The sequence below is a fragment of the Tenrec ecaudatus genome, chromosome 13, assembly GCF_050624435.1.
Source record: "Tenrec ecaudatus isolate mTenEca1 chromosome 13, mTenEca1.hap1, whole genome shotgun sequence".
In the NCBI taxonomy this organism is placed as follows: Eukaryota; Metazoa; Chordata; class Mammalia; order Afrosoricida; family Tenrecidae; genus Tenrec; species Tenrec ecaudatus.
The window spans coordinates 45,618,646-45,640,363 of NC_134542.1; positions in this window are offsets into that span (position 1 = coordinate 45,618,646).

A 21,718-nucleotide genomic window follows, 5' to 3' on the forward strand; every position below is an offset into this window, starting at 1 on the left:
AGAGGAAGAACTGCAAACATTCTCTCCACCGTCAGATCAGCGGGGAAGATAGCGAAGCGCGGAGCAATGTTTCTTTCAATTGTGCACTGGATCTCCGTGCAAAGGAACGAACTCAACGACAGCTTCTCACAACAAGAATCTTACTAGTACAATGTTGATTCCGTGAAACGTACCTAAAGAAATTCAATTTGTCATCATAATTTTTTTAATTTAGGAATATTATATATGTTGAAATACAAAGACCCAAACCAAACTCCCTGATTTTGAAATTCAAAAAGAATGCATGAGTCAGTCAGGGTGCAGTGTAGCCACGAGGAACATAACACTTTCCTCTAGTTCCTGAATGCTTTCTCCTCCCCACTATCATGATCCAAATTCCACCTTACAAATACGGCTAGACCAAAGGATGTATACTGGTATGGATGGAAAATGGAAACACAGGGAATCCAGGACAGATGATCCTTTCAGGACCAGTGGTGAAGTGGCGATACCGGGAGGGTGGAGGGAAGGTGGGGTAGAAAGGAGGAACCAATTACAAGGATCTACATATAACCTCCTCCCTGGGGGAAGGGCAGCAGAAAAGTGGGTGATTGGAGATGTTGGATGGTGTAAGATATGATAAAATAATAATTCTTAAATTTTCAAGGGTTCATGAGGGAGCAGGAAGTGGGGAGGGAGGGGGAAATGAGGAGCTGATACCAAAGCCTCAAACAGAAAGCAAATGTTTTGAGAATGATGATGGCAACAAATGTACAAATGTGCTTGACACAATGGATGGGTGTATGGATTGTGATAAGAGTTGTACAAGCCCCCAATAAAATGTTTAATAAAAAGGAATGGATGTGATTATTCCCCTGAGTGATGGAGGTCATGTTTCAGATATGATTTGGTCAAAGGCCATTGCACATATTTTCATGTTATAGCATTTTGAGCACAGAATCAATATTGCCTGCTGGAAAGTTGTAACCAAATGGCAAAGATAAAGTTCTTTCTGGCACTATCCAGAATGAAATGACTTACGATCGCTGCTAAGCTTTCTGTCCGATTTGTCAGCTGCCCAAATCAGCATAAATGCAGAAAAGGAATTTATTAAAGAATATTAAATATCCTCCTAGGAATGCTAGAGAATCAGTTTCTGGAGCCGTTCATCCAAGAACTATCTCCAATTACCCCTCGGGGACGGCTCTGCTCTGGCACAAGCCAGGAGGTTGATGGCCTTCCTTCTGACCTGATCATTACCTCATCCCTCGCTGACTCTCTGTCTCAGACAAACACACGTGATGAGCCAGCACTTTTAAAAAGCAGAGTAGTCAGGAAGAATGACTTTCTGGGTTCTGTCCTTAAATGATGCCGTACTGCTACAGTGGTTGAAGCAGTTGGCTATTTCATACCCACCAGCTGCTCCATGGGTGAAAGGTTTGGACGTCTGCTTCATGCACACTACCCTTAGAAACCCTGTGGCACAGTGCTGCTCTGTTGTATGGGGTCACCACAGTCCAGAGCTGGCATTCTGCACTGTTCTGGTTTGGGGGCTAGACCCTGAATGGTAAGACACAAACTATAGGAAGATCAGCCAACTGGGTCTCTATAAATGAAATGTCCTCTAATGAGATAAACCTGTTCCTGAGTTAGATGCAAACTGGCAAGTATGAAGTGTACTTGATTCAATACTGGCAGAGATTTTCTCTTGGAGGAGGGATCCTTAAAGATATAAAGTGTGCCTAGCCATAATCAGTTACCAAAAAAAATTAAAATTTTGAAGTGTGTAAATAAATTAAGGCAAATCACCAAGCAGAGGTTCTGACGTGTCAAGGTGTTCAGAGTGCTTTGGGTTGCTGTCAGTCGTAGAGAGGTGTGATAAAACACCAACACTGGCGTTAATAAATGTTTCAGTGTGCTGACTCTAAAACCTCAGAAGCTAAAAAAGGCACTGATATTTGGTAATTTTAATAGCTGTATTTGTATTACATTCATAGTAAGTAATTTTTAACATACTAATATATTGTTCAAAAGTAGTGCACATATGATCCTGATTTGTATTCTTTCATAAGCCTAATATTTTACTTATAGGACCCCTGATGATATAGTAGTGGTACATTGAGATGCTAACCACAGGCTATCAGTTCAAACAGCCAACCCACTCAGTGGGAGAGAGATAAGCTTTCTAATCTCCTAAAGAATTCCAGTTTCAGAAACCAATAGGGACAGTTCTGTCCTGTCCTGTGCAGTCCTTATGAGTCAGAATCAACTCGATGGCAGTGAGTTTGTTTCTGGAGTTTGGAAGGATATTAAATATCTCTCATTGACAATAATATTTTGTATATATTCTCTTTTTTGTGACCCCAGACTTATTTAAAATATTCTTCAGAATATTTCTCAAAAATGTTTCCATATTCAAAAGTAAAAATCTATTATGATACTCACTTCAAGGTTGAGAAACTTCTGACCTCCATTAACTGTCCTCAATGTCTTATTTAGCTGCTCCACCCCATCTAGATGCACAGCTTACTATGACACGCAAGATTGCTATTTTATATTTTCCAGATATAAAATTACCCTGGTCAGGTCTCCTCTGATGTTTGCATACTTACAAACACAAACATCTTTTTTTTCAATTTTTATTAAAAAACTGCTAGTCCAACTTTGTACAAAAGTAAGCCAAGCATTGGGCACAATATTTCAGACAATTAGCATTGGTGAAATAAAGGAGCTGAATGGAGGATTTAAAAATATAGTGTAAAAAGACAGAGTAAACTATAATGAAAAGTGCAAAGACCTGGGGTGAGAAAACCAAAAGAACAAGTCCAGTATTATTACAATGAGATAACTGGGGGAAAAAATCAAGCTTAAAGTTGTGATATTGGGGCATTTGTGTGTGTGGGGGGGGAGAGGGGTGTGGACAAGACTTACAACTTAAAAACATCAAATGAAAGTGGAAGAAATGCAGCGTCACAGTTCAAAAAAACTGTTCAAATCTGCTCATTCTAGGAGAAAGCATATGTTCAAGAACAAGAGAATCAAAGGACAATATTGAAGCCACATGAAGGGATTAGCTAAAAGCAAGACTCCAATGAGTAATCGAATACTAATTTGGAGCGTGCGACAAAGAGCTGCAACCCGGGAAGAACTTACTTGTCCTTCCAAAAAAATTGGAAGGCAGCTAGCTACTTGCCCAGCTGACGGGAAAATCTGGGCATCTGTGTCCATTCCAGCGAAAGTAAGCTAATACGATGCAGAAAGTACGGAAACCTATCCTGGCTATCACAAACAAGGAACACTGTACTAAAGATAGCTTTTTTTGCTGACAATCAAAGGCAACAGCTTTTAAGGTGCATCACACCTCAATATAAAGAAAACAAAAATGATTAAAACTGGACATATAAGGAATGTTAGGAATTTATTTTACTTAAATCCACAATTAATGCCATGTAAGTAAAAAGAAATCAAATGATGTATTACACGGGGTAAATCTGTTGCAAACTAGCCTTTCAAGTGCCATGTTAAAGTGTTATATGTCACTCTGAACACCAATGCGTAACCAGTCTAAACCATGGTATTTTCCATTTTCATATACATAAAGGCTCATCATTGAATAAGGAGGACCAAAGAAATTATGTCTTTTCATTTATGTGTATATTGTTGGAGAAATATATTGAAAGTATCTTGGACTATCAAAAAGATGAACAAATCTGTTTTGATGTAAATACAGCCAAAATGCTCCTTGGAAGTAAGGATAGAGACTTCCTCACATACTTTGGACATGTTTCTCGCATACCTTGGGTCATCCCTTAAGAAGGACAGCCTGCTTGGCAAAGTACAGGGTTGGTTGGGAAGAGGAAGACTCTCACCAAGATACATTAACAATGCAGCTACAATCATTGGCTGACTGTTAGGATGGGGCAGGACCAAGCCGAGTTTCATTCTGTTGCACATCTTGTCACTGGATGTGAGCTGAGCTGAAGGCACCTGACAACAGTAACAACAAATAGGGTCACCATCATGTTGCCATGAGTCAGAATGGACTCCATGGCACTTCATGTGTTTGGTTTGGGTTTAACATTAGACACTGTGTCTTTAGCAAGAATATTTCAGCCGTTCATATACTACGGTTTACGGAGTTTGCATGACTTCATAAAGATATTTTGGGGGGGATGCTATTTCTTCTTTGATGTGTCTGAAAGGAATTTCTGAAAAGGGTCTTGGAGCAATTTAGTCCATCAGCAAGAATGGTACATTCAAGAGTTACAAGAGAGTTTTCAATGTGAATTGGAACAAAGTAGTCCAGAAACTATAAGCTCGCTTAAATTAACAGAAATGAAAGTAATGCTCTTTTGAGTCACAGTCAAAATAATAAAATAGGATGTAATAGGATAAAGTAGGATCACTTCAACCATTTAAAAATATTTTAAGACTTTCTAGATAACGTCTAAAAGACCTGGTGAAGAAATGATTGCATATGAATCACATGAGACCGTATTGTCCAAATAAATGACAGATACTATAACAGCTGCTTATCTCAATATTCCACTTTTATTCTCTTACTCTTTTCTTCCCCCCACCTTCTAGTTTCTTTAATTTCTTAATGGCTCAGTATTTTCTGGTGTGGATTAATTTGCAATCATAACTTTTTTTTGCTATATCCCTATGCACTTTTTTACCTTGAAGAGCAGAATAAAGCCAGAGATGGAGAAGGATTGCAAGAACATTTTCAAGCACATTTCATACACATGGTATAGCACCAGAAACATATATGATGGGGCTTGTTCATGGAAACAAGATAGTATATTATTAATTCCATTTTTCACATAATTTAAATCCCATGGATATAAACATATAGATGGAGATATATTACTTATATTAATGTAGATTATTTTATGCCATTTCCACAACATAATATATTAATTATTTACCTAATAATAGTATTTTACAAATATTGATTGCTTATGTAAAAAATAGTCTGCAAGTATTCATTATACTTGCTACTAATTCATGCTTTACATTTTTCATATTTATTTTGATTTGAAATAAAATTATTAAACTAAAAAATAAGTTGCAACTAGTAATCTTGAGTTATTTGTCTTTTAAATCATTTTGAAATTCATCCAGACCAATTTTTCAGAATACTTTTTATTTTTTAAGGAAAAAGCTTGTTAATAGTTAATTTTACCCTATTCCTCACTATATTCCCAACAGTATTGAATAGGCTATATCATTTCCTTTATCTATAAACCTGAAATTGAGAAGAATGTTTTAAAAGGTCTGCATAAGGAAGATAAAATGAAATAAAAAAGAAATTATTAATGAAAATAGCTATTTCTCAATATGGGTTTATGAATATTTACTGGAGCATAGAATTACAGAAGACCTGAAACAGAAGTTCTTCCATTTTTCCTTGAACCTCATGGAATGTCATTTTTTGTTTGTTCATGTTTACTGGAAAGTTATCACGTGTAGTTACCCCAATAACCTTTGGTAGCAGAAGTTTCTCTAAGTATTTTGAAGTTCTGTACGCAACATTAGAGAGTAGCGAGCCTGGGTGGTCCCTGCTCCACAGCGGGCCTCTAGAGCCTTCCTCTCGCACTCTGGCTGTCCAGCTTCATGAAACACTGCACCTGCTGTTTAATGCGGTTCTTGGGGATCTGCAGACACGTGCTGCACTTCCATCCCTTTCACGTTTCTGACTGCACGGTAATGTCTGTCTCGCTCTCTGAGTGCTTTTTTCGGTGGCTGCTCTGATGACTCGCCTATGTGACAGGAGATTGTAATAGGGATCAGTGTACGCACGCCCCTGCTTTCCCCAGATATCGTAGGCACAACGGATGTCAAAGTGTTATTAGTTAGACTTGGTACTTCGCATGTTTGAAATAAATTCTCGAAAAGTTTTGCTCCTGATTATCTGCCATCCTTCAGTGGAAAAAAAATGAAAGAAATTGATAGATAGACATATTCAAATTTATCAATTGGATACGATACAATTAGAATTTCATTGGGTTTGGGAAGATTGTTAATTTTACTTTAATATCCATGTTAAATATTTGTTACACATTTTGAGAAAACTAACACAGAATGTACTTCCCAGTTTGCCACACTATAGTGGCTTGCAGTATAATGTGGTACTTAAATCAACGATGACACTTTCTGATACTACCAGGATCACTCATGGTTGGACACATTTGAGTGTAGCTTCCATGTTAAGAAGGGCTAGGGAAAAAGGCCTAGTGGTATGTTTCTGAAAATAAGCCAACGAAAATATTATGACTCACAATTCTGTCCTACTGATTAATTTGTCATATTATCAAGAGAGCTTCCTTGTTGTAGGATATCACGTGGGGTTAGCAGTTCAAACCCATTGGACTCTTCTTGGTTAAAAAACCAAGTCTACATCTTCAAATATTTATCATCATGGAAACTTCATGGAGCAGTTCTGCTCTGTCCTATAAGGCCTTGAGAAATCAGAACATACTTGACAGTAGTAGATTACTTGGAGAATTATAAAGAAAATAGTAAATGGTTAGATTACTGTACCTGGTAGGGGAGGACGTAAGAAATAATTAATAGTGTAGCCTGAAGAAAAGGAAATAATCAGTGACACTCTGCTTTCTTCTATAGGCATCTGAGTATGTAATAATATCTTTCTCTGAGATAAAGTAAAAACTATTTCCTGATGTTAGATAATTTTAATAATTAAGCAGTTCAGAAATAATTTACTATAGCATCCTATTAAACATTTAATTGTAGTAAACATATATTAGATTGTAAAATATAATAATTATATTAAACTATATATAATATATTATAATAATATGTAATTTACATAAATTAAAATATCATCATTATATATTTTTAATCATTTTATTGGGAGCTTTTACAGCTCTTATCACAATCCATACATATATCCATGTGTCCAGCACATTGGTACATATGTTGCCATTTTCATTTTCAAAACATTTTCTTTCTTCTTGAGCCGTTGTTATCAGCTCCTCCTTTTATTCCTCCCTCCACCACACTACTTCCCTCATGAACCCTTAATAATTTTTTTCATGTCTTACACCGACCACTGTCTCCCTTCTCCCACTTTTCTGTTGTCTTTCCCCCCTGGGAAGGGGTTATATGTTGATTATTCTGATCAGTTCCCCCTTACTCCCTCCAGTACCCATTTCTTCTTCAGGTATCACTACTTTTATTATTGATCCTGAGGAGTTTATCTGTCCTGGATTCCCTGTGTTACGAGCTCTTATCTGTACCAGTATACATGTTCTGGTCTAGTCAGATTTGTCAGGTAGAATTGGGGTAATGATAGTGGGGGGGGGGCAGTTTGAATAAAAGAACTAAAGGAAAAGTGTGTATTTCATCAGTCCAATATTGCACCCTGGCTGGCTCATCTCTTCTTTTTGCCTCTTCTGATAGTTGATTTCCAATTGACTACAGATGGGCTTTAGATTTCCACTATGCCCTCCCCCTCATTCACATTGATATGATTTTTGTTTTTGATCTTTGATGTGTGATATCTGGTCCCATTGATACCTCATGATCACACAGCCTGGTGTGTTTCTTCCATGTCGACTCTGTTGCTTCTCAGCTAGATGGCCACTTGTTTTTAATCAAGCCTTAAGACTCTATACACTATATCTTTTGATAGCCGCGCACCATCAGCTTTCTTCACCACATTTCCTATGCACCCATTTTGCCTTCAAAGATCCTATCAGGGAAAGTAAGCATCACAGATTGCTGGTTATTAAAACAAAGTGTTCTTGCATTGAGGGAGCACTTGAGTGGAAGCCCAATGTCTATCTGCTGTGTTAATGCTTAAATAAATATATGTACATAGATCTATTTCCCTATAATGATATATAAATGAATTTACATATATGCATGCTTGTATTTAGACTCTGTAATGTCCTTTGCCTCCTACTTCTTTTCTCCATTTCCTTTTACTTTCCTCTTGTCCCACTATAATGTTGGGCCTTCATATGGATTTTGGTACCGTATGTACTCTAATATAAGCTGACCCGAAACTCAGCCGAGGTAACTAATTTTACCTCAAAACTGCATAAAAATGTGCTGAAAAACTTGGCTTATATACGAGTATATACAGTAATTTCTCTCAGCTACATTGTCCTTGATCAAGCTCCCTTCTCCCCACAGACATCCTATGCCCTCCTCACGATCCACTTTAGATCACTTGTTGCCTCGTCCCTGGGTTTGTTGGCACCCCTTTTCCTTCCCCCACCTCTCCCTTGCCCGTGTTCCCATGGAACCATTGGTCCCGTTGTTTTCTCCTCCAGATTGTTTATCCTGCCCATTTTATCTAGATACACATGCAGAGACAATAATAAGCACAAAAATTAGGGAAGGCAAACATAACAACAAGAAAATCCAACAGCAAAAACCGAAAAGCTTATAAATAGTTCCAGGTCAGTCTGTTGACCTTTATACGTGTTTTTCAGTGGAGTCTTATGGGGTTCCATGTCCTGGTTCTAATATCTATTTTTGGTATTCTTCAGGGATGTCATTGCTTTGCTCATCTTGATGCTCTTGTTGCATGTCCTTAGTGTTTCAGCCCGGTGTCAGATGGGATCAGATCAGGCAAAATTCCCTCACTGTGTCTCCAGTGTTGTCCCCATAAGCTATGGGTCAGTGAGAGATGTTCTGCCTCAGTGTGGAGCCAGCCCTATGGTCCTCTCTGTGCATTGGCTGCCCCACGTGGGGATATCATCCTCGGGGCTTGGTGGCCCAGGATGTGTTCCACTCTTTCTCCTTTCTCCTCATTTGCTCCAGATCAGAAGCACCCCTATCCCTGAGCTGCAACTTCAGTGCTGTCCTTTCAAGTGCATTCTTTGGGGTAGGGGTGTCCACATAGTTGGGATTGAGGCCAACCCCACTTGGTTCCCTGCTTCATGCTGGTATATTGCATTCACGTCTTGGTGTACCAAGTTGAAGTCAGGTCCCTCTTTCCCTCTCCTGTGCAGAGATAAACAATACTCTCCATTGGGTGGGTTAGTGCCCTGGTCCCCCAGAATCCCTGTCTTTTCTTTCTTTCTTTCTTTCTCTCTTTCTTTCTTTCTTTCTTTCTTTCTTTCTTTCTTTCTTTCTTTCTTTCTTTCTTTTTTTTCTTTCTTTCTCTCTCTCTCAGTCTCTCTCTCTCAGTCTCTCTCTCCCTCCCTCCCTCCCTTCTTTCTTTCTTTCTTTCTTTCTTTCTTTCTTTCTTTCTTTCTTTCTTTCTTTCTTTCTTTCTTTCTTTCTTTCTTTCTTTCTTTCTTCCCCCCTCCTTTTTAGTTGGCTGCCATATGGATCCCTGGAAAAGGTTTGGCCCCAGCCATGGTATTGGGACCTCATCCCAGGTGTGTATGTATAGTAGCTTTTCTCCAAGCCCCTTTTTGCGTTTTTAAGCTTATGTCAGTGGACTCATGTTTTACTTGTCCTTTTGTGCTTGGCTTACTTTGCTTAGCATGATTTTCTCCAGTTCTTCCCCCGTGGCGATATGCTTCATGCATTCATCACTACTTTTTTGGGATGCATAGTACTCCATTGAATGTAGGTACCACAGTTTTTTTAATCCATTTGTCGATTGATGGAAATTTGAATTGTTTCCAACTCCTTGCAATTATGAACTGTGTCACAATGAACATTGGAGCACAGATGTCTTGTCATGGTTTGTTTCTTGCCTCTTCTGGGTATATTCCAAAGAGGGGGATTGCTGGGTCATATGGTAATTCAATTTCCATCTGTTTTAGATATTGCCCTATTGATTTCCATAATGGCTGTACATACTGACAGGTCCACCAGCAGTAGATGAGAGTTCTTATCTCACCACAGCCCCTCCAACACTTGTTAGTTTCTGATTTTTTTTTAATTGGCCTATCTTTTAGGGTGTTGGGTGGTATCTCTAAGTTGCTCTAATTATATTTCTCTTATGGCTAATGATCAAGAACATTTTCCCATGTGTTTATTGACCATTTGGATTTCTGCCTTTGTGAAACTTCTGTTCAGGTTCTTTGCCCAACTCCTCCTAGGGCAATTAGTTTTTTTTTCTTATTGTAAGTTGGAAGAATATTTTAGATTTTGGTAATAAGGTCTTTGTCTGATGTGTCATTGCTTAAGATGTTTTACCAATCTGTGGGTTCTCTTATTACTCTCTTGGTGAATTCTTTCAAGGTACACAGGTGTTTTATCTTTAGTAAATCCCACTTGTCAATTCATGCCTCCCCTATGTTTATGTCCTTCCCTGTTTTTGGATAGTCTATGTATTCCCTGAGCCAAAAGTCTAGGATAGTCCCAATTCCCTCACTTATGGCCCTAATTGTTTGGGGTTCCCACAAGATCTGTGATCCATCTTTAGTTTATTCTTGTGCATGGAGTGAGGTATGTATCTTGTTTTCTTTTTCTGCAGGTGGATATCCATTTTTTTCAAGAATTACTTGTTGAACAGGGCAACCATTTCCCATTCGATAATTTTAGGAACCTTATCAAAGATCAGTTGTCTGTATGCTGATGATTTTAATTTCTGGGTTTTCAGTTGTTTTTCTTTGGTCTGAATACCTGTTATTATACCATTACCACACTATTTTGACCACTGTAGCTGTATAATAGATGCTAGAGTCAGGTAAAGCAAGCCCTCCTAATTTGTCCTTTTTTTTTTTTTGGAGGAATTCTCTGCTAATTCTGGGCTTCTTCTCTCTCCATATGATGTTGTTAATCAGATTTTCCAATTCTTTTAAGAATGATGATGGTATTTGTATTGAGAGAGCATTGATCTTATATAGTACCTTGGGCAGAATGGACATCTTTACTAATTATTGAGCCTGTGATTTCTTTTTTCATCTTTTGGAGTATTTGATTGATGAATTTTGCCATTCTCTCATTGGGGGTATATATAGTGCTCACTGGTTCTTGGTCTACTGTTCCCTTGAGTTATATAGTGTCCCATCTGATCTGTTGTTATGGCTTATACCTTGACATCAATTTTATCTGAGATTAGGATTGCAACCCCTACTTTTTTCAATTGGTATTTGTTTAGTATGTTTTTTCCAGCCTTTGATTCTCAGCCTATTTTTGTCTTTAATCTTGAGATGTATCTCATGTAGGCTGCAGATCAAGATGTGGTTTCTAAGCCAGTCTGCTAGCCTCTGTCAGTTCCTTTCCCACAGCAGACAATCTATGTTCATTTTCTGTGGTACTTCCTTTGATGGTGGGGGTTGGGCTAATTCTGGTTGGGGCCAGCATATGGTCCAGTCTCTGTGTATTCCTCCGCCACTTTACGTTGCCCTCCTGGTTTGGTGTGTCATGGTAGGGTCCATATGCGTGTTCCAGTTCTGTGGGGACACAACTAATACTCTCCCACGGGTGGGTTAGTGCCCTGTTCCTCCCCATACCATCCACTCGAATTCTCCCCATCCCGGTTCTCCCTGCTCCTGCACCACTTCACCTTCTTTATGCTGGGCTCTCATGTACCTCCCTACGTGTGGCCTGCCCTCCCTCCAACTGTCTATGCTTCCCCCCGTTTATTGTGAGATAGATGGTTATTCTTCCATTCCTGGCACATGCTGATTGTACTGACCTCAGGGCACTCATGTTATATCTGTCCTTTTTAGTCTGGCTTACCTCGCTTAACATAATTCCTTCCAGCTCTTCCCATGAAACAATGTGTTTCATGTGATCATCCGTGCTTTTCAGTGCTGCATAGTACTCCGTTGTGTGTATGTGCCAAAGTTTACTAATCCACTCGTCTATTGATGGAAACTTAGGCTGTTTCCAAGTCTTTGCAATTGTGTATTGAGTCACAATAAACATTGGAGCACATATGACTGGTCATGTTTTATTTGCTACTTCCACGTGATATATGCCCAATAGAGGGATTTTAGCATAATAAAATAGATGCAATGAACCGGGAGGGTCAAGAAGGGTGGAGTGGAAAGAGGAAGCCGGTTACAGGATCTACATATAACCTCCTTCCTAGGGGTCTGACAACAGAAAAGTGGGTGAAGGGAGATGTCAGACAGTGCAAGATATGAAAAAATAATTTATCAAGGGTTCATGAGGGAAGGGGGTGGGAGCGGGTAAGGAGGGGGAAAATGAGGAGCTGATGACAGGGGCATAAGTGGAGAGCAAAAGTTTTGAGAATGATGAGGGCAATGAATGTACAAATGTGCGTTACACAATTGATGTGTTTATGGATTGTGATGAGTTGTATGAGCCCCTAATAAAACGATTCTAAAAAATAGATGCAGTGAAAATGTAAATACTTACAATAATTTTTTTAATATCTGTAAGATTTTAAATCAGTAGTTCTCACCCTATAATAAAAAACAGGTAAAGAAAAAGAAAACTAAACCAAATATAAGGAAAAGGATGAGAGTACATAGAATTAAAGCAGGAATAGATGAAGCAGAGAACAGAGAAAGCAGGGGTCAGAAATCAAGGAGACCAGAAGTTGATGCTTTGAAAAATAATTAAAATCGGCAAATCTTAGCTAAACTTAGAGACAAATAGAAATTTATATTAATAAAATCATGAGTAAAAGTAGGCACATTAGTACTGATGTTACAGAACAATATATATTTTAAGCTCTTTCATATATATGACATATATATATAATAGGGTTTAAAATTTGATGGAAATGTTCATTATCTTTTATTTTCATTTTGCATGAATATTTAAAGCACATGTACACATACGTATATAATAATAAATAATAATATGCCAACAAAATAGATAGGTGAAATTAAATGGACAAAAAAGAAATATGCAAATTACTGGAAGTATTCCTTCTCTCCAAAGATGGAAATATCAATATAAACCCAAATTAGGCAGAGTAAGTCAGTGTCTAATACCTCTCAGCCATGCCCATGGGCAAACCTCTGTTTGATAGCCTTGTTGGCTTCCGCCTTGCTCGGGCATATGTTACCAAGCACTGACCTAAGGAACTTCCCTTCCCTCTCTCTGTATTCTGGTAAGCCCACTGCTGTCTTGCACTCGGATTCTTGATTCTATTACCACTACTCCTCTGCCTCTCCTCTAGCATCATCACAGTATCCTTGATAGAAGTTTAATATCGGATTTGCACAGTTCAAAGTAATTGCCCCGCTCTGGACTTTGCTTTCTAAATTGTAAGATGCCTTGTTTCTGCCTCTGAGGTGGCTCATTCAGTACTTAGTAATATGGAAAGGCTAATTTCTCCATCAGCTTCCCAAGGTCCCTATTGGTATGTAGTTAGTGACCCTGCGTAGAACAGAATGAAACACCTCCCAGTCCTCTGCCATCCTCACGACTGTTCTTCATTTTGAGCACTCTGGCTATCTTTCTTCCAGTACAGGTTTGTTTGTTATTTTGGCAGTCCATGCTGCTTTCAATAGTCTGTGCCAGCACCATAATTCAAATGCAGTGCTTCTGTATTTGGATGTTATCACCCAACTGGTACACGTTACAAAGACTACTGGGAGATGAGCCATAGTAATTGGGATTTGTCCCAGTAATACAAGGGTGTTTCAGCATTGGAAATCAATCAATGTAGGGCACCAAGAAAATAAAGAGAATTAAAATACCAGGACCATCTAAATGTTTACAGTAAATATTAGAACTCTCCTATAGGCTATCCAAGGCTATGAATCTTTTGGGTAGCAAACTGTCACATTTTTCTTCTGAGACTCGTGTGTTCCAACCATTGATATTCTGGTTAGCAGCCAAGAGCTTAGGATTCCCTTTCCCTCTCCATGCTGTCCATCTTCTATCAATCAATCTATCTATCTATCTATCTATCTATCTATCTATCTATCTATCTATCTATCTAGCTAGCTAGCTAGCTAGCTAGCTATCCTCTACATTAGACTATATTTTTGTAATAAGTTAACTGAAAAAACAGTTAGCCATCACTATAATCTTTTAAACTCTAAAATATTCAAAGTTCAGACCAAGGTTACTTAGGAACGTTACACTATCAAAATGGTCTTCACTAAGTAAAACCATTCTTATACTTCTTTAATGAAATTTAATCCTAATATGACTTATTTTCCATCATATCTTAATGGAATTACTTTCTTCATTTAATTTTAGATGTCTCATTGCTCTAGCTTGTATATTACTATAGAGCTAATTTTACATATATTTTTATTCTTTTATTTCATAAATTCTGTTATGAGAATATGCAGGACTTTAAAATAATAGTGAAAAGTTATTGTCCTTAAATTCAATCTTCCATGAAGTTTTTTTGTTGTTGTTGAAGTTTCCTATATAAATGGAGCCCTGGGAACCTAGTGGGTTAACTGGTGGGCTGTCAGCTGTAGAGTCAGTGTTCAGACCCACCAGACACTCTATTCTGTAAAGCTTTCCTGTGTCCGAAACCATGTGGAACATTTCTACTCTGTCCTAGATGGTTGCAATGAGTTGAAATCAATTAAACGGCCAGAGAATAGATGAAAAATGTAGCTTATTTTATTAAGGGCAGCCCAGAATGCTAGAGAGTTGAGCAATTATGCAAAATCCTACCACAAAAAACAAAGAAAAATAAAACATATTTTCCAATTGGTCACGACTATTTGATTTTTTTGTTTTGTGTCTGTGATTTTGTGTAATTGCTCAACTCTATAGCATTCTGGGTTGTCCTCATTCACATAAGCTGCATTTTTCATCCTCTGGGAGAAACATAAGAGCCTTTCTGGTGCTGAGCGAGAAGCACTGCGCTGCTGGCTGCGAGGTCAGCAGTCGACACTCACAGCAGCACTGTGAGACAAAGCTGAGGACCCTGCTCTCGTAAGGATGCAGGGTTATGGGTTTGCTTATTTGGATGAATATACCACGAGCTTCCAGAAGAACCAGCAAATCTGTCGTGGAAGAAACACAGTCAAAATGCTCCTCAGAAAGGTAAGTATCAGAAGGGACCGCTTCATGGACAAGGCCATTATTCTTGTCCTGAGTGCGTCGGTGAAAAGAGGACAAGTCTCCGTGAGGCAGGTCGACGCGGTGGCTGAGGCATAGCAGTGACTAGGAGGCGGAATCAGTAGCTATGAGCCGTCTTTTCTTGGGTTGGACACGGGGTCCTAGAAGTCAGAACTAAATCAACTGTCCCTAATGACAACATATTCTGGAAAACAAATACTTCTGGAAAGTCTCGATATAGTGAAACTGATGCCAATATATATTCCATCGACAGGTACGGGTTTCCAGTCTGCCATGTTTACTTTATATTTATCCCCCCCTGTGTCACATACAACATGGAGAGAAAATTAGTGACTTTCAGCTGGAACTGGGCTCTTCAAAAAACGTTTCCTTGGCAAAAAAGAATAAAAAAGCCAGAAAGCCTAGTTTAAGCAGATTTCCATTTTAGTAGACAGGACAATTATCTAAGAGACCTGTTTCTCAGTGGTTACTCTGTGGGCTAGGCTCCTCGTGGTTGGCAGTTCCAGTCCACCAGCGACTGAGTGGGGAACCCTGCGCTTCCTGCTCCATAAACAGTGACAACCTGGAACACCCAAGGGTCACAGTGAGTAAAAGGGCAGCACAAGACTTGTTTTTAGCTAGTGGCATGTTAACGTATCATATAAAGAATGATAGAAATGTGCTTGAACACTGAAGTCTGAAATTCAACTTAGAAACAACTGCTAATTATTTAGTCGAGAAGATTATGTTCTGTATGTCCCATGGATTTTATTTCTATTTCAATCATTTAAAAGGAAGACAAGAGGTAGCAAACTTACATAAACTTTGTTCTTAACGAAGTAAAATTTAAATGACTCTCCCAAGATTGGCGAATGGAAAACATGAACGTCCTTGTTTTCATGGATACGTTCCTGGAACCCTTGCGTGATCTGCTTTCTGTGTAAAGAAACTCCATTTCAGACGTCTCATGTTGGAAATAAAGCACGAAATAGAACTGAAAATTAAATAGAAAAATTTCACTTACCTTTCTAAAACACCTATAAGTCAAAAATTCAAATTTATTTCCAACTGGCCTCAGGCATCCTCCAAAATAAACAAAGAATCCATCATACTTATGGCTCGCCAACCTCCCAAGACCCACCAGAATTGGGAGAATCCAAGGATACTTGAGGGGAAAGTGTGAATAACTATCTAAGAACAGTTGGCTAATAGCTTTTATTTTTTAGTACTAAATAATTTAAAAGCAAAATATAATTTCCAAACTTCTCACTGTTTTAACACTAAAAACAAAAAAGAGCTCAGTGACAGAACAATTACAGCACACATTTATAAGAAAGAAAGTTGCTGGGGGGGAGGAGATGAAAATAATTTTCTAGCATTTTTTTTTCATCAGAAGAATTAGCTGGAAAATTAGCAAGATGTTTTGGATTATTTTTCTTTGGACCAAAAATCAAGTACAAAAATAACTACAAATTTGAACTAAATCCCACATTAACAGAAAATCACTGCAAAAGGGTAACTAGGAAGGCATCATATAAAAGCTTACCCTTACCTTACTAGTCTTTATAGTTTTTAGCAAGAAATGTTAGTAGGTAAAATGTGTATTTTTGAAAAAAAAAACTAATGAAATAATTATAAACATGTCACTGCAATGTTTTGAAAATATATCTGACACGATCCTCAAGTAAATTCCAAAGAAATTTAATTACAGATTTCTTAAACTGGAAATACAGGCATATGGATAGGTACATGAATCTGTGTATGTTTCTGCTTTAATTTTATTTAGTGATGAAATGTCAAAATGATGGCCTGTTGAAAATATTCCAGGCAGAGTATTTATCCATTAATTTTGAATTGTGCCCCCCCCCAACATATGTCATAATTCCAGTACCTGTGAATGCGACTTCATTCTAAAATGAATCTTTGACGATGTTGTCAATTGTTATGAAGTCAAACAGGATAGGCTGGGTCCTAATCCCATCAGAGTGATAGCCTTATAAAAGAGAAAAATCACAGAAATAAAAAACAATAAAAGGAGGTTACGTGAAGATAGAGATGTAAACCAAAGACTGCGGAGGCTGCAGAAAGTGACCAAGACAGGGAAGGGTCTTTCTCTGTAGCTGTCGCAGAGAACAGGACCCCATTGACTTGGAGTTTTTACTCCTAGCCTCCATAAAAATTAGGGGGAAATTGCACTTTTACTAAGGGTTCCTGTGGGTGGGAGGGTGGGAAGGCAGAGGAAAAAAGAGGAGTTGATACCAAGGGCCAAGTAGAAAGAAAATGTTTGGGACATGATGATGGCAACATATGTACAAGTGAGTTTGATAAAATTGATTTTTGGATTGTTATAGAGTTGTAAGAGCCCCCGATAAAAGCGTTTATTAAAATAAAAAAAATTAAATCACCCACTTCATAGCAGTTTGTTATGACTGTCCAAGAAAATTAATTTTCTATCCTCTGCTCAAGGTTTTTTTTTGTTTGTTTTTATTGTTGTTTTTTGCCCAAGTAAACCGAGTGGCACAGCGGTTATGAATTGGGCTGCCAACGCCAACTACAAGCTCTGCAGTTTGAAACCTCGAGTTGTCTCACGGGAAAAAGATGGGCTCTCGACTCTAGTCAAGTGTGACCAGCTCAGAAACTCCCCGGGACAGTTCTGTCCTCTCCTGTACTGTCATGATGAGTCAGCACCCACAAGGTGGCAGTGAATTAGTGAGTGAGGATGAGAAAGAAGAGAAACACAGCTTATAAATAGAATAAATTAAATATGTGTCCCTTTCTATTTGAACTCAAAGAATTAAAAAATTATTTGTTCATCAGATTTAACCCAAGCATAGGATAATAAAAGCATACGGTAAGTCAAGAAACAACAAATAAATTGATATTAAAAGCACAAGTGCATACATACTGCATTTTCATACATCTTGTCATAGTTCAAAGAATTGATGGAAGTTTAGATAAACATATAGTTCTGAATAAAATGAATATGCATAGTAATTCAGTAGAAATTGCGGACTCACAGGAGCTAAGACCCAAGGTACTAATGATTTATTTTAGAGGACCAAAGGAAAATAAAACAGCATGTGTTTTCATTCATGTCTTTGTTATTTATACAAGCACATATGTGAGACATTACTCGGAATGGTGATGAGACAAACACTAAACAGTGAATCTGTCATACTAATATCAGTGTTATAGTACTTGGAAAATATAAATAATAATAATAATAGCTAAGATTTTAGATGCTGAATAAACTTCTATTGATATTATTATCACCACCCTCATCTTACATGAAAGGAAACCATAACAGGAATTAATAAAAAATTATCAAGATGGTATAGTTAATAAGTGAAAAGAAGTGTGGTATTTGAATCATAGATGTCAGAATTCAGTATTTATAAGAATAATACACTTTATTCAACTCAGAAGTTAGAAAATGAGAGAACCATATATGTAATCATTTTATTTAAAATCTCTAAAACTCAAAACTTCTCACAATTGGACCAATGGAAAACATCCTAAGTGGAGAAACCAGTGGAGTTTTCAAGGATTAATTTTACTTGAATCTGCAATCAACACTCATAGAACGAGAACTCAAAAAATCAAAAGATGGACTGCATTGGGCATACCTGTAGTTAAAGGACTTTTTACCACAGGGAATCCAGGGCAGATGATCCCTTCAGGACCAGTGGTGAGAGTGGCGATACCAGGAGGGTGGAGTAGAGAGGGAGAACTGATTACAAGGATCTACATATAACCTCTTCCCTTTTAATGCACAACAGAAAAGTGGGTGAAGGGAGAGGTCAGACAGTGTAAGATATGACAAAATAATAATTTATAAATTATCAAGGGTTCATGAGGGAGGGGGAATGGGGAGGGAGGGGGAAAATGAGGAGCTGATGCCAGGGGCTCAAGTGGAGAGCAAATATTTTGAGAATTATAAGGGCAATGAATGTACAAATGTGCTTTACACAATTGATGTATGTATGGATTGTGATGAGAGTTGTATGGGCCCCTAATAAAAATATTTTTTAAAATAACTCCTTTAAATTTTAAAGAGCAGAGGTCTAAGGGACACCTGATCCAAGACACAACCTTTTCAATCACCTCATATGCATGGAAAAGTAATAAATATAGACCATAGAAGAATTGATGTATTTGGATTTTGTTATTAGCCAAGAATTCTGAAAATGCCATAGACTGTTGGAAGAGCAACCAAATGTGTTCCAGGGGAAGTACAGACAGGGTGCTCTTGAGTAAGAATGTATCCTGTGTACTTTGGGAATGTTACAAGGAGAGACCAGTCTCCATAAAAGGACATTGCACTTGAAAGAGTAGAAGATTATAAAACAGAGGATGGAAGGTCTTGTTGAAGATTTCAACAAGATGATTGAAGCAATGACTGCAACAATGGACTCAAACATAATGATTCTGAAGATGGATGTCAGGCAAAACAATGCTTTGTTCTGTTGTATATAGAGTCAATAAGAATTGTTTAAATCATTTTATTAGCGGCTCATACAACTCTTATCACAATCCAAACGTACATCAATTGTGTAAAGCACATTTGTACATTCATTGCCCTCATCATTCTCAAAACATTTGTTCTCCATTTAAGTCTCTGGCATCAGGTCCTCATTTTTACCCCTCCCTCCCTGCTATCCCCTCCATCATGAACCCTTGATATTTTATAATTTATTATTTTGTCATATCTTGCCCTGTCTGATGTCGCCCTTCACCCACTTGGCATCACCAACAATAGCAACTTAAAACACAAAGTTATTAAATTAACACAAAAAAATTTAAAGATTATTGTAGATTCACATGTCTTTGTTTAAAATTAGTTTATATGATACATTATATATATTTTTTCAGGATATCAAATGATTAATTGCATTGGGAAATTCTGTTGCAAAAATGCTTCTTTTATAAACTGATTGTTGTTCTATTTTTTTTGGTATAACAGTTTGTATCTCTTTTTTCCCTTTTATTAACATTTTATTAGGGGCTCATACAACTCTTATTATAATCCATACGTACATCAATTGTATATAGCACATCTGAACATTCTTTGTCCTAATCATTTTCAAAGCATTTGCTCTCCACTTAAGCCCTTTGCATCAGGTCCCCCTTTTTTCCCCTTCCCTCCCCGCTCCCCCTCCCTCATGAGCCCTTGACAGTTTATAAATTATTATTTTGTCATATCTTTCCCTGTCCGGCGTCTCCCTTCACCCCCTTTTCTGTTGTCCATGCCCCAGGGAGGAGGTCACATGTAGATCCTTGTAATTGGTTCCCTCTTTCCAACCCACTCACCCTCTACCCTCCCACTACTGCTCCTCACACCCCTGGTCCTGAAGGTATCATCCGTCCTGGATTCCCTGTGTTTCCAGTTCCAATCTGCACCAGTGTACAACCTCTTGTCTAGCCAGACTAGCAAGGTAGAATTCGGATCATTATTGGGGGGGGGAAGGCGGGGAGCATTTAGGAACTAAAGGAAAGTTGTGTTCTTCATCGGTGCTACATCATATCTTAACTGGCTCATCTCCTCCCCTAGACCCCTCTGTGAGGGGATTTTCAGTAGCTGACAAATGGGCTTTGGGTTTCCACTCTGCACTTGCCCCTTCATTCACTATGGTAAGATTTTTTTTTCTGATAATGCCTTACACCTCGTGATCGCACAGGCTGGTGTGCTTTTTCCATGTGGGCTTTGTTGCTTCTGAGCTAGATGGCCGCTTGTTCACTTTCAAGCCTTTAAGACCCCAGACACTATCTCTTTTGATAGCCGGGCACCATCAGCTTTCTTCACCACATTTGCTTATGCACCTGTTTGTCCTTGGCGATCATATCATAGAGGTGTGCACCCAATGGTATTATTTTTTTGTTCTTTGATGCCTGATAACTGATCCCTTCAGAACCACATGATCACACAGGCTGGTGTGTTCTTCCATGTGGGCTTTGTTACTTCTGAGCTAGATGGTCGCTTGTTTATCTTCAAGCCTTTAAGATCCCAGACGCTATCTCTTTTGATAGCTGGGCACCATCAGCTTTCTTCACCACATTTGCTTGTTCACCCATTTTGTCTTCAGCGGTTGTGTCGGGAGGGTGAGCATCATTGAATGCCAATTTAATAGAAGAAAGTATTCATGCATTGAGGGAGTACTTGAGTGGAGGCCCAATGTCCTTCTGCCACCTTCATTATATATATATATTTTCCAATGTTTTGTACCTTGCATAAATATATGGCATCACAAGAAGAAAACTAACATTTATACTGTCCACAGATGGTATTTAAATGTCATCAGTTAATACACAATCGTGTGGATATGTAAATTTAATCGTATGCAATTTTATCACATGATAGGATTAATGTGAACATACCATTCAAGCTACAGAATACCTCTATTACAAGGATTCTTCATGTTAATCTTGCCATCCAATTGCCTCTTACTATCCCTTCTTAAGTTCTATTAATCAGTACTTTTCTTTATTTCCATAATATCATTTCCAGAAGGTACTATAAATTGAATCATACAGGGGATGATTTTTGATATATTGTTTTCATTCAGCATATCTCTTTTAATAACCATACAAATTATCACACAAAAACTGGTTTTCTATTGCTGAGTAGCATTCCATGGGATGAACTTATCCAAGTTTTATTCTATTATGAATAAAACTTCTATGAACATCTCTGTGACTATAATTGCACAAGGAAATTTTTTATCTTGATGAAATGTGCAAAATTCAACAATTGTGTAATTACATGATAAGTGCATATTTAATTTTGTAAGAAATTGTCATGTTATTTTTCAAAATGACTGAATGAATAGTTTGCATTCTCAGCAGCGAA